The sequence below is a fragment of the Balaenoptera borealis genome, assembly GCF_965194805.1.
Source record: "Balaenoptera borealis genome assembly, chromosome: 5".
NCBI classification, from domain to species: Eukaryota; Metazoa; Chordata; class Mammalia; order Artiodactyla; family Balaenopteridae; genus Balaenoptera; species Balaenoptera borealis.
Window position 1 is genome coordinate 75693144 of NC_138862.1, and position 14975 is coordinate 75708118.

Here is a 14975-nt window from a genome sequence, read left to right on the forward strand (position 1 = left end):
TGTCACGAAGGTAATAAATCATGAAGCTAGGGTTCACATTCAAGCTTTTCTATATCCTAAAATTATGATCTCTCCATCACATCATCCACATTATCTCTTAGGGTATCTTCCTTTTCCATATGCCTTCTTTACCTTAAAGCTGTGGAAATTTATCAGTTAATGTATGACATCCATCCCACTATTTCAGAAGAATTGCTGCCAGCAGCACGTGGACACTGGGGGTTCACCGGTAAGAAACACTGTATCTGAAACCCAAATCCATTTCGGACTCACTTAGAAAGCATATCAGTAAAATCAGGTATGAATTTTAAAAATTTATATCCAACCTTCAGGCCTTTCTCCAGTCCTTTGGCTTGGAGCCTGTCCGAAACCTTAAAGAAAAAGGAAGGCACGACCTCTAGTGGAAACATGGAAAATGTCCTATGGTTTTGCTCGAGGGTTTCTCCCCAAACCACCCTTCCCCCCTTTTAAAATGAATTTATGGAATTTTTCATTTGAAAGGTACTCTCATGACAAGACTTGGGTCAGTGCACAAATGTCATTTTTGTAACGACCTTAAAATGAGATTTCTACATCTCACAGTCACATCACACTTGGGTTTGAGTCCTTTAATGACCTCTCTCAAGCTGGCACTACTTTTTAAAAGAATGCTTGTCATTTAGTCTTTTTCCCGCTTCACTATAAAACCTAATCTCACTGGATTTTTGGAAGGGACACAGTATGCATATGAGTGTCTGTATTAAATCCACCGTGTCTAAATTCACCTCCTGGGCAGTTGATAGCTTTGGAGATTGTACACTTCTGTCTAAACGGTGTGATCTTTGATTTCAAGGACTGAGCTGTGATTGTGCCCATGGCCACAGGTGTATGGCTGGGCTGCCAAGTCAGCCCCACAGTGGATACCCCCCCACCCACATACTGCTCCCGAGCGAGGGTGGTTCTTGGGCAAAGTACCCTTAAGGATTTCGGTTGATTCCACAGTTGCTTTGTCCAAGCTTAAGATTGAACAGAAGACAAAAATCAGCCACTGTCTGATGGGTAGAGGGAGTTAGAGGGGTTGAAAAAATAATTGGCAGGAATCTAACAAAAATATCTTTTTCATTCAAAGCAAACTGAATAACTTGGAGGTTGGAGATGTAAATGAGCTCCCCAGGTGTGAGGCATGAGAGATGTCTCGTCTTTCCTGAATCTCAATTACTGGCATGTTTCCCAAAGTCCCACCAATCTCTCCTGATTTGAAGGGTGGTTAATCTCAGCTCTTGAAGATTTTAGAGAATCACTGGTCCAGTGAACCCCTTCCTCTACCCAGACAGCTCTGCCTTTTCTTGAGTCCATGTAACAAAACTTCCTGCTTTGAAATTGAGGGAGGGAGCAGGCAGTCTCCATTTTTAAAAGCATTTAAAATTTTGCTAGTTTAAAACACATATGTCTCCTTAGAGATTATGCTTCAGTCCTTCTGGGGTGGGATGCGGGGACCCATATTTTCCCACTGTTTGGTTAGTGACCCCGGCATGGAGTGGAGAGAGCCCTTGCCTGAGGGTCAGGACTTTGCGTTTGCTTCTCAGTACCTGTGCCAGGTGCTGTGCTGTGTCACCCTTGCCCTTTGGGCCTTAGCAACATGTTCTGTCCCATGACAGTTGGAGTACAGAACTTTGGAATTCATTTCTGTCCCCAATAATCTATGATTCATTCCCATTCTTTGTGCAGGGTACACACAAGTTCAGTTTTATCCCCTGGAGTCCAAGAGTTACCAAATTGGCAACTGATTCAAACAACATCCTTCAACAGTATAAAGCTTAAAAAAAAAAAAAAATCCAAACCCTTTTGTATCTTTCTTAGCCGCCATTGTAGTTTACAGTCTCTGGCTAGAATATTGATTTTCCCTTTTCATCCTCATACCACTGACTCTTGCTCTAGTTTTGGATGGTTGGAGGAAAAGTAGGCGAAAGAAGCCATTTTCAAAGTATCACTTGCAGTTGTCAGCATGAAGAGACTCCCTTTTTGACTTTCTCTTCGGCTTTTTTTTTTTTTATTGTGCCAGCCTGGATTTAAAAACACTGCAACAATTTGACCCTCTTTCAAATGATCTACTCATGCTCTTAAACTGCAAATGTCAACCTCCTGCACAGAGCTTTTTGACTACTTGTTTTTTAAGTCTGACTTCTTTTGATGTGAACATTTTCAAGCTCAAACAATAAAGTATGGTTTTATCCAGTCATTGAAAGTAATTATCAGGTAGACAGTTGTGGCTCAGAAGTAGATTCTGCTCTTTATTAGTGTGTCAGGCTGTCAGTACTTTTTTCCAGGTCTGTTTTCCTTGGAAATATTTATTTGATCCCCTCGTCCCTCCTTAAATTTTAGGTACGGGTGTAATTGTACTAATCTGAACTTTTGTATGGAATGTTCCAGCTTTATACAGTGGAAAAACTTTTAAGACTTGTTAACTGAGATTCTATTTTTTGAAGTAGCAGATTTTTAGGTTGTTACTACTTTGTTGTTTGGAAACTTGATTGAGGGTATTAGTACAATGAAATAACATTTTTTTTTTCAAATTAAATGAAGATGAAGACAATATAGACAAGGGGGTCATGGCTAATATAGGTGTTATAACAATATGTGGAAAATTAATTACTAATTTTAGGTATCTCATTATTTGAAACTTAAAGACGAATTATTTTCTAGGAATGATGTGTGTTTGTTTAGCAGGTGTAGTTAAGGAAAGAGGGGCATTTTGTCAGTAACCCAGTCAGTCTAGGCGTAACTCAGACCTCTAGGTTTATCATCCATAGATTGCCTCTGGCAGAGCAAGCTTTACATTTTCAGCCCTTTCTTTCTCCTGCTCACTCTGTAAGAAACAAATTGATAACCTGGTAAAGAACCCAGATAACACCCCCTTCCTTCTTTCAAAATAATTGTATGTGATCAGACTAGTTTTTAATCTTGTTCAGGCCAAAGAACTCTGTGGATATTTTGTACACTTATCTTGGCTAGTCACTTAGCTGTCAAGAGCCAGCTTCCATGCCTGTACAATGAGAACTCTAGTGTTCTTCACAGCATTATTGCTGGGAACAAATGAGGAAGGGATCTGGGAACTGCAAAGCATCACACAAAGTAAGGCAGTGTTTATTTGGATTATTTATTAATTGAAGCCAGGTTTAAAAAAATCGATTCCATCTTGGCTCCTGAAATCTTTGAGTGTGTTATTTGTAGTCAGAATGAAACAGCTTTGCAGAAAGAGCGGTGCCTTAAACCTCATACCATCAAAAACTGTTTACTCTGCCTTCTGTCTCCCTTATTCCTGGCACCTGAAGCTGTATTCGTGGTTTTTTTGTTTTGTTTTCATCTCAGCTGCAACCGATGAGAGCTGAAACTGTACTTTGCAACAAGGTCTTCAATATACTCTTAAGAATCGTTTGCCAACCGTGTTGCCTGCCCAGTCAAAGCATCTTTCAGCCTGGGCTCCACCTAGATGGAGCACATCAGCTCCCGAATAACCAGATTTCCTCTGGGAGACCAAAAGACAAGGTTTTGAGTCGCTGAGGGCAAATAGGCCCCGAAGTGGTGCTTTAATATAGTCTTATCAAGTCTTAGCCCTTTGCTAATAAGCCTGTTTCCCTAGAGCTTTCTTTGGAGGATTTTATGACTTCGGTTCCAAAAACTCTTAGTAAATGAATGGAGTGTGGGCGCCACCTCCTGGCAGTTATTGGGAATTGCTTTATAAGAGGGAATCCGTTTATTTACCTGGTCTGTTCTTGGGCATCAAAGGAAAAATGCACTGTTATAATCTTTTTTAAAAATCAGGTATTAGACTATGATCTTAGCTCACACTGTAATTATATAGTAGCTTTTTAAAAATCTCTGGCTAAGGTTGTTGGCTGCAAATTGGTGCTTTGGAAAATGTCCTAGAGTTAAGTTATTCTCAGAGGACAAGAGGAGATGCCTTTAGGTAGTTACCATGTAGTTTATAGTCAGCTTATTAACAGGCTCCTAGTTTCTCCCTTCCATCTCTTCTGAGTAAGTAATAAGAGTCCCTTGGTTGCAGATATAGTGGCTCTGGGATCTCTCATCATGTCAGGAAATAACAGTGTCAGACTGACATTGTCAATCCAAGTGTATCACTGAAAATTTTCACCCTTGAAGATTCCAGTAAACTCTTGATGTGATAGCTCACTTGGGAGGTGATTGTGAGAAGCACGAGGGAGGGAGTAGAGCAGTTGAGACGGAGAAGGGAGAAAAACCAATTAAGGGACTGTTCATGAGCAGATTCATCTTTTGGGACCCTCTGGGAAGTTGTGTAGAACTCAGAATTGTCCCACCAGAGTCTGGGGAAGCGGGGCACTTGTCTGCTGATTCCTGCCCTCCCCTTCTGCTGGATTAAAGTAAGTTCTCCTGCATGAACTCCCCTGCACTTCCCAGTGGTGCCAGAGCAGAGATAACCCTCAGGCCAAGGAGCAGAATCATTGGCCTTAAGGAGGGAAGTTGCCATCTCACGGGAAACTGCCTACCAATGGCTGCAGGTACAGGGCATCAACAGCCTGTCCTACACATACACACTCATATATTCACGCATATTAGGAAAAAAGGTAAAATCAGTGAAGTCAATAATAGTAATAATAAGTAATCATTTAAAATCTTCTTTAGATATGAAAATGGTGTTTACAGTTTTTAAAAAATTAATTAATTTATTTATTTATCTATTTTTGGCTGTGTTGGGCCTTCGTTGCTGTGCGAGGGCTTTCTCCAGTTGCGGCGAGCGGGGGCCACTCTTCATCGCTGTGCGCGGGCCTCTCACTGTCGCGGCCTCTCTTGTTTTGGAGCGCAGGCTCCAGACGCGCAGGCTCAGTAGTTGTGGTTCACGGGCCCAATTGCTCCGCGGCATGTGGGATCTTCCCGGACCAGGGCTCGAACCCACATCCCCTGCATCGGCAGGCAGACTCTCAACCACTGCGCCACCAGGGAAGCCCGTGGTTACAGTTTTAAAAGGTTTTGTCAGACAAATATTTTGATGTGTTTTATGGGTGAAATGGTATAATATCTGGGCTTTGCTTTAAAGAACTACAGCCAAAAATTTGTGAATAAATGAAACAAGAATGGCAAGCATAATTGTTGAAGCTGAGTAGTGGGTACATGGTGATTCATTATACTATTATCTCTACATTTCTGTATGAACATTTCCGAAGTAAACTAATTTTAAGGCAGGACTTTTGCTAGCCAATGAAGTTTTAAAATCCTTTAGCTGGGTCTTTATATAAATTGCAACCATTTTTGAGCTAATGTAGTAACTCTGCGTGTGTCATGTAGACCACAGCTACACTACTCTACACTGTGGAGTCCCTTTTTAATCAACAGTGACATAGTTTCTCAGGCTGCTGAGTCACAAGGGGCATATCTCTTATTGAGACTCAGGATAACAGTTAGGTTGTTTAGGTTTGATTTGGGTTTGGGTTGGTGTTTTTTTTTTTTGTTTTTTTTGTTTTTTTTGTTTTTTTTGTTTTTTTTTAAGAGAAGGCACAGAATTCATGTTTCTCTCCCCGTGGCTCAGTGTGCCTGAGCTGAGTTTTGCACAGAGGAAAAAAGTGACGGTGGTAGATACTGCTGTGTCCACAAATGAAAAAGATTAAGAACTCAGTAACAGCTTCTGGCTTTGTGGTTAGTATTTCCCTTGGTAACGATGTTCTCGGCCACTCTCTGTCCCCCCCAGTCTAGTAGTAAAAACTTAGGGGATAGGACTTTAAAATTTAGGCTTGGGCCTCCCTGGTGGCGCAGTGGTTGAGAGTCTGCCTGCCAATGCAGGGGACACGGGTTCGAGCCCTGGTCTGGGAAGATCCCACGTGCCGCGGAGCGACTGGGCCCGTGAGCCACAGCTACTGAGCCTGCGCGTCTGGAGCCTGTGCTCCGCAACAAGAGAGGCCGCGATAGTGAGAGGCCCGCGCACCGCGATGAAGAGTGGCCCCCGCTTGCCACAACTGGAGAAGGCCCTCGCACAGAAACGAAGACCCAACACAGCCATAAATTTAAAAAAAAAAAAAAAAAAATTTAGGCTTTGCTGTTGGATAAAGTAAGCAAATTAAACTACGCATCTGAATATATAGGAACATTTTCAGAGTTTGTCTTGGGGGCCTGAAAGGATTCCAAGGATGCCCTTGGAATTAAAATACTTGTGGAATGCTCTTTCAGAATTGTCTGAGTTAAGTATGCAGCACACACACGTGCATGCACACATGGCTGTGTGTCACAGCACTAGATACTCACTTTTTTTTTTTTTTAAAGTAATTTCTAATCTTGTCTTTCCTATAATCCTTGACCCATTTTGCTTATAATACTTCATGTCCCAAGGATGGCTAAAATGAGCTTTTAATCTGCTTTAAAAATCATTTTACTCCAAAATAGAATTTGTTTTATTTTTGGGCAGAGAAATAAGCTTCCACTAACTGTTTCTTACAGTGTTTCATGTGGCAATTTTAAAGGTCCACAGATATTAAATTATTTATCCTCTCTGGAGAGCCCATTTAATGCTGGAAAGCATCACTGGGATAGTGAAGAGAGTATGGAATGAACCTGAATTTTCATCCCATTTCAGTTTTTATGGCCATGAACAATTTACTCGACTGTTACTTATCTTGATTTCCTCATCCGTAAAATGGGGACAGGATGACCTACTTCGAAGTGCCAAGAGGATAGAAGGAAATGACGTAGGTGAGACATTCCGCCTATGCCTTAATGCATAGTAGAGCCAATCAATGTTTGTGCCCTTCTCAGAGAGCCCTTGACATGAGATGTACATACTTTGAAAGTGTGCTTTGTAAAGTCAGTCCTTCTTTTGTTCTGATGTGTGTTTTTGCTACTACTGTGATCTCTTCTTGTAAAATCAGCGGAGTTGATTGGAGGATTGTGATAGCAGCTGGATTGCAGATTAGAAATGACAGAGTGAAACAGATGAGAGGGAAGAGCAGCCTCCTCCACTGGAACATAATAAATGCTCCCCTGGATTTCTTCCTGCACCTGTTATGGGGCCCACATTGCACGGCCGTCGGTGGCTACAGCAGTCTATGTGGTACCTTCAGCAGGAGGAGGCTTTGGTGACGGGCAGCCACCTTGAAGGACACCTATACTCAGACTCCATCGCATGTTAGTATTTTTAGTCGTCACCCCTGCTGAAAATGCTGATTGGTCATTTCTTGGGACAGGAAATGTACTCCCTCCACAGGCAGCCTTGCTAGAAGATTCTACTAGATAGACGAGCCTTTCATTTACAGATTAGACTGATTTTTTTTTTCTCTCTATACACCTTCTACTTATTGGAATCCTAAAGTCCGTTTCTCCTTTACCAGGATAACTCATCACATATTTGAAGATGGAGCTCATGGTCTTCTTGAATTTTTCATCCTCCAGGCGAAACAATTTGCAGTCCTCCTCATCCTCTTCTATGTTTCGGCTAGGACCTTTATTCACTTCCTTCAGAGTTATTATCTCAGCTTATAATTATATGCTCATTAGTGTGTGCTTATTTGATTAGTGTGGGAGTTGTTCATGCCGCTTATCAAATATTTCTGGCTCTCTGCTTTCCCAGCATGAGGTAGAACTGCAGTTTCTTCCCTGGGGTTTGGTGGGACTAGTTTTGGCCAGTGATGTGTGAATGAAAATGACATATGTCCTTCACAGGCCAAGGCATTTAGCTGCCGAAAAGAGATCCCCCAGGGCTTCCTTTTCCTCCAGTAGAGGGCCTGTGAGTTTCTAGATGAGGGGTACTGTAGCCACCTGGGTCCTGGATGAAGGAAAGAAGAGCCCTAGCCAGCAACCTCTGATGGTCACGTTGCCTGAATGAAAAATAAGACTTTGTTGTTTGAAGTCACTGAGGTTTTAGGTTTGTTACTCAGCATAATCACATCTCTCCTGATTGATTCAAATGTAACTGGCTTTCTCGCTCCACATAAGGACCATGCAGTGGGGACAGTGTGTTTCTTTTCACTGTTGTGTCTTCAGTATCTGGCATAGTACTGGCTCAGAGGAGGCACTGATACTTATGGGTCACATGCATGAATAAATCAAACCCAAGTTTTGAATCCCACCACCATCCTTGCAATTTCCCAGACTTGGCCTCCTTCATTATTCCTCTTCTAAAATCTAGAGCCTCCCCCCGCCACCCATCAAACCCAGCCTTCCAGTTTCAGAGTAATTAAGTAGTTGGCATATACATCCCCAAATGAGAAAGGAATACAAACCAGACTCAGCTGGGTCACAGGCTGAAGGAGGGTACATTTGACTTAATGCTGAACATCTCCATTAGAAGCTTCTTGCTGCTTCTGAAGATCAGGAGAGAGGTAATCTGGTCATCACTGGTATATTTCTGTATCCTTAGGTAGCCTTATGATACCCTATTGGCATCACTCTTACTTTTTACTTGCTACTGTTTTTATCTTTCAAGAGTGAGCCTTCTAAAATGATCACTCGTTTGTAAACTAACAACCTATCTTTCATGCCCTGTTGTAGCTGTAGGCGGCTGCTAGGTGGGGCTAATGAGACACTCCTTTGAGTCTTGCCAATAAGTCTTGATTGGCAGAAACCATGAGTTTTTAAACTATGCTAAGAACTAAAAGGAGGAAAAGGGCAAGACTTATTGTATGGGAAAAATATTTTGCTAATGTGAGCACATGCCCAGAACCCTCTGTTTATTGACTGCCAAGTGAGTACCAGACCACACACTAAGTAATTTGCTGTGCATTTTCTTGTTTTATCCCCATGGCCACCCAGCAAACTTTTAATTGTTATTCCCCAATGTCATTTAAGGAAACCTAGGCCCACAATGTTTAATTAGGTTGGTCCTGGATGAATCAGACTTGAGTCCAGGTCTAACTCATGTTCATTCTGTTCAAAATAGCTTAGTAAACTTTGCCAAAGCCGACCAATTTTTAGAACTTGAGTTTTAATTTTTAAGAAAGAAAATAATGAAAGATTCGAGAGGCTTTTTTTTTTCCAACCTGACTTTTGAATGATTTTATAGAGATATGCTGATAGTATTTTCTATTACATTATACGGCAAATCTCATGATTCCCAATTTGTGATTGATGATGTAGTCAAGTTGACTGAGCCAAATGATGCACCCAACCCACAGTTGCTGTCTAATCCCAAAGTCTGTATTAGCCCCTGCAGTAGTAAAACCTTGACTGCAGGAGCTCATAGACTATTGACTGTGAGAGCATCTTTCATTTACTGATGCTCTTTGCCAATTACTGTGCCAAATGCTTTATGTTGTTATCTCATTAAGGAGCGACAATAAGCCACGAATACAACCCACTATGATTATAGGTGTAGAAAGTGCTAGGGTAAGAATTCAGATCAAGGTCCTTCACAGGGGTGTATAGGTTGTTCCTTTTGCAGGGCACTTGTTCTGAGGGAACACGAAAGGGCTGGAATCCAGCCCGCCTTCTACTGGCCAGGCTGTGCACCATGCTACCCAATGGCAGCCGCCAGAGGAGGCATCCCTGGGCTAGCTTCAGTCTGGGTGCGGCTGGAGGAGAGGATGCGCCATTCGTTTCCCTTCATCTAACGTGTTCTGTAGGCCTTACACATGCTTAGAGGCTTTAGATAGATTATCAACTCTGTGGAATAGGAGTTGTTTGGCCAAACCAGTGTTATAGGTGGTGGAGAAAGGGAAGACTATATGGGGAAAATGAACTAAATATCTGCAGTGTGCTTAGACATTTCATATCAACCCTAGAAGTGCAGTTTTATGGTTTTATTTGTTCATTTTGAATAGATGAGGAATTGGAAGCTCAGAGAGGTTAAATAACTTGTCAGGCTTACTTAAGTAGTAAATGACTAAACCAGGATTCAAACCCAAGCCTGTCTTGCTCTGACTCCAGTGTTCTTGCAGACATTATTAGTGTCAAGATGGGAAAAGATCAAGGAAGACTTCTTTGAGGAGGCATCTTTTGAATCAGTCCTATTACTATATATATTTGGTCAATAGGTTATTACCATACGTGAATTAATCAGGTCTCTAAAAAGTTTAAATAAAATTACCTGCAGTTGTCTCAGAAGTTATGCCAAATAAAACAGACTCTTTGACTTATAAAACATACTATAAAATTGTTAATATTAATGATCACTCAGCAGATAATTGAAAAGCTAGGAAGCTCCACTGGTGTCTTACTTCTGTATTTCCTGTGTCTTATAGTGTATTTATTTGGGAATAGGGGTAGCTTCTCGTAGACAGATCAGGTGCATTCTTCCTTCTGATAAATGTGCATGATGGGGCATGTTCTGCTGACGGTCCAAGGTCACACGAAAGCTTTGACCAACAAAAGTGCAAAGCTGGCACTTTGCCTTGAGACCTCTGCTACTTTCCTTCCCAGCCATTCTACATTCATGTCAAGTCGGGTCATTGTCATAGGGAGAAGCGTATGCATTTGCCACTCTGACCTTCACAACAAATGTGGGAATTAAAGGCAATGCTGTTAATCTGTCCCCAGGGCTGTGTGACCTTGAATGAGTTATTTCTCCTCTCTGAACTCAGTTTTTCACCTATAAAGTGAGGGACTTCATGCAGATGATTTCTGGCTGTGAATAAAGAAAATGAAAAAACTTTCCCCAATTTGAAGTCATTAAAAATCTCATAGATTGGTGACTTTTTTAGAAGAAGATGGCCATGCCTACTTTTTAGAATGTTGCTCAGAATATCAAATAAGTTTGACAGAAATATTTGAAACATAGATTATAATATTTTTACAGGAAGGTTTATATTGTTTATTAACAGCTAAGGAGACTGCTACCCTAAGGGAATGTATCAAAATCACAGAAGGACTTTGCAAAATCATCCCATTCTGTACCCTTCCTACTATTAAGGATCAGTGCCATAAAGGCACTGTTACTGGTGTTTCACATGAGTTGAGGTGAAAAAGGTAATACTTTTTTTATGAAACAATGAATATTATTGAGCTATTCAGGTCTTTTTTATCTACATAGAAATCTTTTTTATATATACATAGTCAAAGATATAGAGAGAGATAAAATGTATTCTGTAGTTTTAATGACAAGATGTAAAAGTTTTATCTCTTTGATAGATCTTTATCTCTTCAACATAGTTAAGAATTCTTTCTTTTAAAGGAATCTATATAAGTACAAATTTCACTTATCTATTTACTAATTGAGTTCTCATAGATGTACTCGAGGGAAGCTGTGAAGATGGGAGAAGACAAATGATACTTAGTTCTTGTGCTCTGGTGTCAACCAGCTGGCATTATATGTTTGAGTGATGGGAATTAGTAATCTGAATTCAACAGAATGTGATAAAGTTTTTTTCACTGGAATACAAGGGAGTCCAGGACAGACTTCAGTTTTTCACTTGATATTCTAAAGGCAGTCAGCAAAGAACTAAGTGGATGATAGGGAACTCATTCCTTAAACTTGGGGCCCCAGAACCTAAAACAGTAGTTTTAAGGTCTTCACAAGCAGATACTATGAAATAAACTGAAATCAAGGAATCAATTACAGGAAGGGAGGCTGGGAGGCACTTTTGCTTTGTGTTTTTAAGAGCAAACATATGCCAGTGCTTCCCTGAAAAGAAGAGACCCACCCAGGGGAATAAGCTACTTCTCCATCTCTGCTTTTCTCTGCTGCTAACAAGCTCAGTGGTGTGTGTTCAGCCTTTCTTTTGTTCCCACTCACGGTTTCCGGTAATTTACTAATAGCTAAACAGCCAGAGGCACCTGATATCACAAAAATCTCCTGTAATTACACAAAAAACCTTGGATCAGTTCAGTGATGGCACTTGTTGGAACTAATGCCTACAGCCAAAGTGTACAGCAGAATTTTTTTCCCCTCTCAGACCCTGCCTGTGTTTTAGTTGCCTGGCAACCCATCTGGGATGATAGCTAATGTCAGCTGATTTTTACTTAAACTTAGCCCAGGAAAGTTTTCAAGGAGGGCCTTTGAGTTTGTGTAGTTCTGGGGAAGGCTCCAATTTGTGCTACCAGATAATCTGTAAAACTGCAGACTAATGGGCTCAGGCAGGCTAAATGTAAATGTGGAGGTCTCAGGAGATCAGCTTCCGGAACAGTGTGGCCTTAGGGATTTTGTTTCTAACTCCTAGGAGCTTAGCAAATGAGCTTCAGCTATATTCTCACTACTACTCAAGTTCTGTCTGCCCTTTTTAAAGGAATAAGAAATGTCCAACATTATCCTAACCCCTGAATATTAGAATTTAGCCAAATACTTTATACGGCTCTTTTGAAAGAAGGGCCAACATTTTAGGTGCATGAGCAGCAATTGGGAGGAAAGAGGAATATTCTAACAAGTGAAAATATGTTAAAACTTCTTCTTTAATCCAGTAGAGGGCAGAAAGGAATTTTAGCTTTTTTCTCACCCATAATTATCCGAACAAAACTGGCAATCCAAGGCAAAGTTCAGTGACACGTTTGTAAACAAGTTATCCCCAGCCCATTACTACACATGTTATTCTGGTTGTGTAGACAGGTTCTGGCTAGCGTGCTCAGAGCCAGTTGGATCCTGTCTAGGACAAAAAGATGTATATAATTTTGAGTTATTTATGCCTAAGAGGGGACAATAATGTAGTGTCCATATAACAATACTACTAATCAATTCAGATCTTATTTACTACTTACAACCCAGCATGTCACGGTTTTCCCCATGTATGTTTGGGACGCTCCAGATGGTGGAATGAAACAATATATGAAATAATGAGTAAATTATTTCAAGATCAAATGTTTCCTTTTGAAAGTATCTGTACCTCCATGTGAGCCTGTAAAATAGTAGAAGTGATTTTCACCACCTACTCGGGATTCTGAAAGTTCCACCTTATCCTTTTAGAGCTACAGCCAAAACTTGTAGTGGTAGTTGCTATTACTTTGTAAAGATGAGGTTAATACTGAAACATGATGATAACTGAGCAATGAATCTTTTTCTCGGTGTTACAGTTTCCACACTGGTTGCTGTCTGGCTTTTAAAAACCACTTTTAAAAGGAAAATAAATTGTTCACTGCTGATTTGTAGTGAAGGCTGCTTGGGTTAGTCTGTAGTGTTTTAGATTGGGTTCCTCAGGAAGCAGCCTCTGAGATGGAGTGAGGATATTTACAAAGGAGCACCCTTGGGATCTGCACCTGTGCAGGGGAGGGGGCGGAAGCAGGATCGGGGGGGGCGGGGAGGGGGGGAGAAGTGTGGTGTCCTTCTCAGCGGGCCCCAGTGGGAACTCTGGACGCCGGGGACTCGTCAGAGTACCCTGAACTGGGGCTCTTCCACACCGATTGGTTACGGGATGTTTACCTCCTACCCTAACCCTAACCACAGCCCACGGTCTTGGTTGAGGTGGCTCTTTACGGTCAGACCATCCTTAAGGGACAGCACTGACAGCCTCAGCAGCTGAGACAAGAAGTCTTTATTGAAGAGGGATCTGGGTGCCACATCACAGCGCAGGGAGTGTGAGAAACAGCACCACCTCCCCCCCCCCCCAAAAAAAATCAGGTACACGGAATTCTCTTTCTGATGAATTGTTGACTCTTTAATGCTGGATAACTTATTGATTGCTTTAAAAAGAAAGTGATCGTTCGCTATTTGTTGTTTGGAAAATAGGATTTTAAAGAATGAAAAAGCACATTTTTCTAAAAGAGTGTCAGATTCTGAAATATAGTGGTAGCATAGACACATATACCTGGTTTATTTATTTGCATTGGTATTGCCTTATGAATAAAAACTATGCTGATTAAAAGTAACTACAATGGGCTTCCCTGGTGGCGCAGTGGTTGAGAATCTGCCTGCCGATGCAGGGGACACGGGTTCGAGCCCTGGTCTGGGAAGATCCCACATGCCACGGAGCGACTAGGCCCGTGAGCCACAACTGCTGAGCCTGCGCGTCCGGAGCCTGTGCTCCGCAACGGGAGAGGCCGCGACAGTGAGAGGCCCGCGCACCGCGATGAAGAGTGGCCCCCGCTCGCCGCAACTGGAGAAAGCCCTCGCACAGAAACGAAGACCCAACGCAGCCATAAATAAATAAATAAATAAAATTTTAAAAAAATTAAAAAAAAAAAGTAACTACAATGACTAATGGAATCATAGTTTGTGTCATTCTTTTCGATCTTTCAGGAAAAGTTGTTAAATAAGTCACGGAGTGATGCTGGTAGTTTGTCAGATAATGAAGCACAGGTAGATCCGTAATAAAAAGACAGGAAGCAGGGAAGGTAAATTTGTATGTTGGTCCTGGAACAGTCATTTCCGTCTCGACTTTATGTATTTCATATTTAAGCCTATTAATTTCATCTATTTGTTCCTTTGTCATTCAGTCATAGCTTCAATTGTGTGCCTGCTGGGAGCAGACCCCTGTGGCTGCTTCATACATCTTTGAGACATGGTTCTCACTCTCAAAGAGCTCATAATATCATCCCTAAAATTCACATTTGTTCTATCACCACCAATCTCATTAGAAAAGTATACAATTTGGGAAGATGTTAAGTTTATGGTGCAGGAGATAAGTTTTCTAAAATAATGGTTTTTTTCCTGAAAGGTCTGATATTTTCATTGGCAATAAATATTTCAGTTGTTTTTGTGAAATCAATCTTAATTTGTTCAGTTTTGAAGAAAATGTCTATTACATACTGAAGTCTAAATACCCATAGTTTATATGTAATTCTTTAAATTAAAAATGGTGTTCCATGAAGAAAGCAGCTCATTCAGCCTCCAACTCAAACATGAGTGCTTTTCTTGAAGACAGAGTTTGTATTTCAGTATGCAGCGGAAGTGCTTTATGGTTACTTCCTATTTTGTCACATAAAAAGGAGGTTTGAAAGTTGGGGTTCAACAAAATTAATCCAGTTTTCTTTTCCATTAAGGATTTTAAGTGAAACTGGATTATTACAAATTTTTAAATGCTAGTGCATGCCAATAAAAAAGAATCAAATGACTGTTAGTACGGTTGGTGCCACTGTCTTGACTAATGCTAAGGCACCAGCGATTTTGCCCTCCT

The 14975-nt window shown here is 41.1% G+C and overlaps 1 protein-coding gene and 1 long non-coding RNA gene across 3 annotated transcripts in view; both read left to right on the forward strand.

The window, feature by feature from the left end:
• Positions 1 to 14975, forward strand: part of MB21D2 (Mab-21 domain containing 2) — a 113205-nt gene that overhangs the window by 85779 nt on the left and 12451 nt on the right. The gene's annotated exons all lie outside the window — the stretch shown is intronic.
• LOC309629242 lies at positions 5524 to 13463 on the forward strand. Its single transcript, XR_014244948.1, has 2 exons — positions 5524 to 5742; positions 6041 to 13463. It is a non-coding gene; the product is annotated as an uncharacterized lncRNA (long non-coding RNA).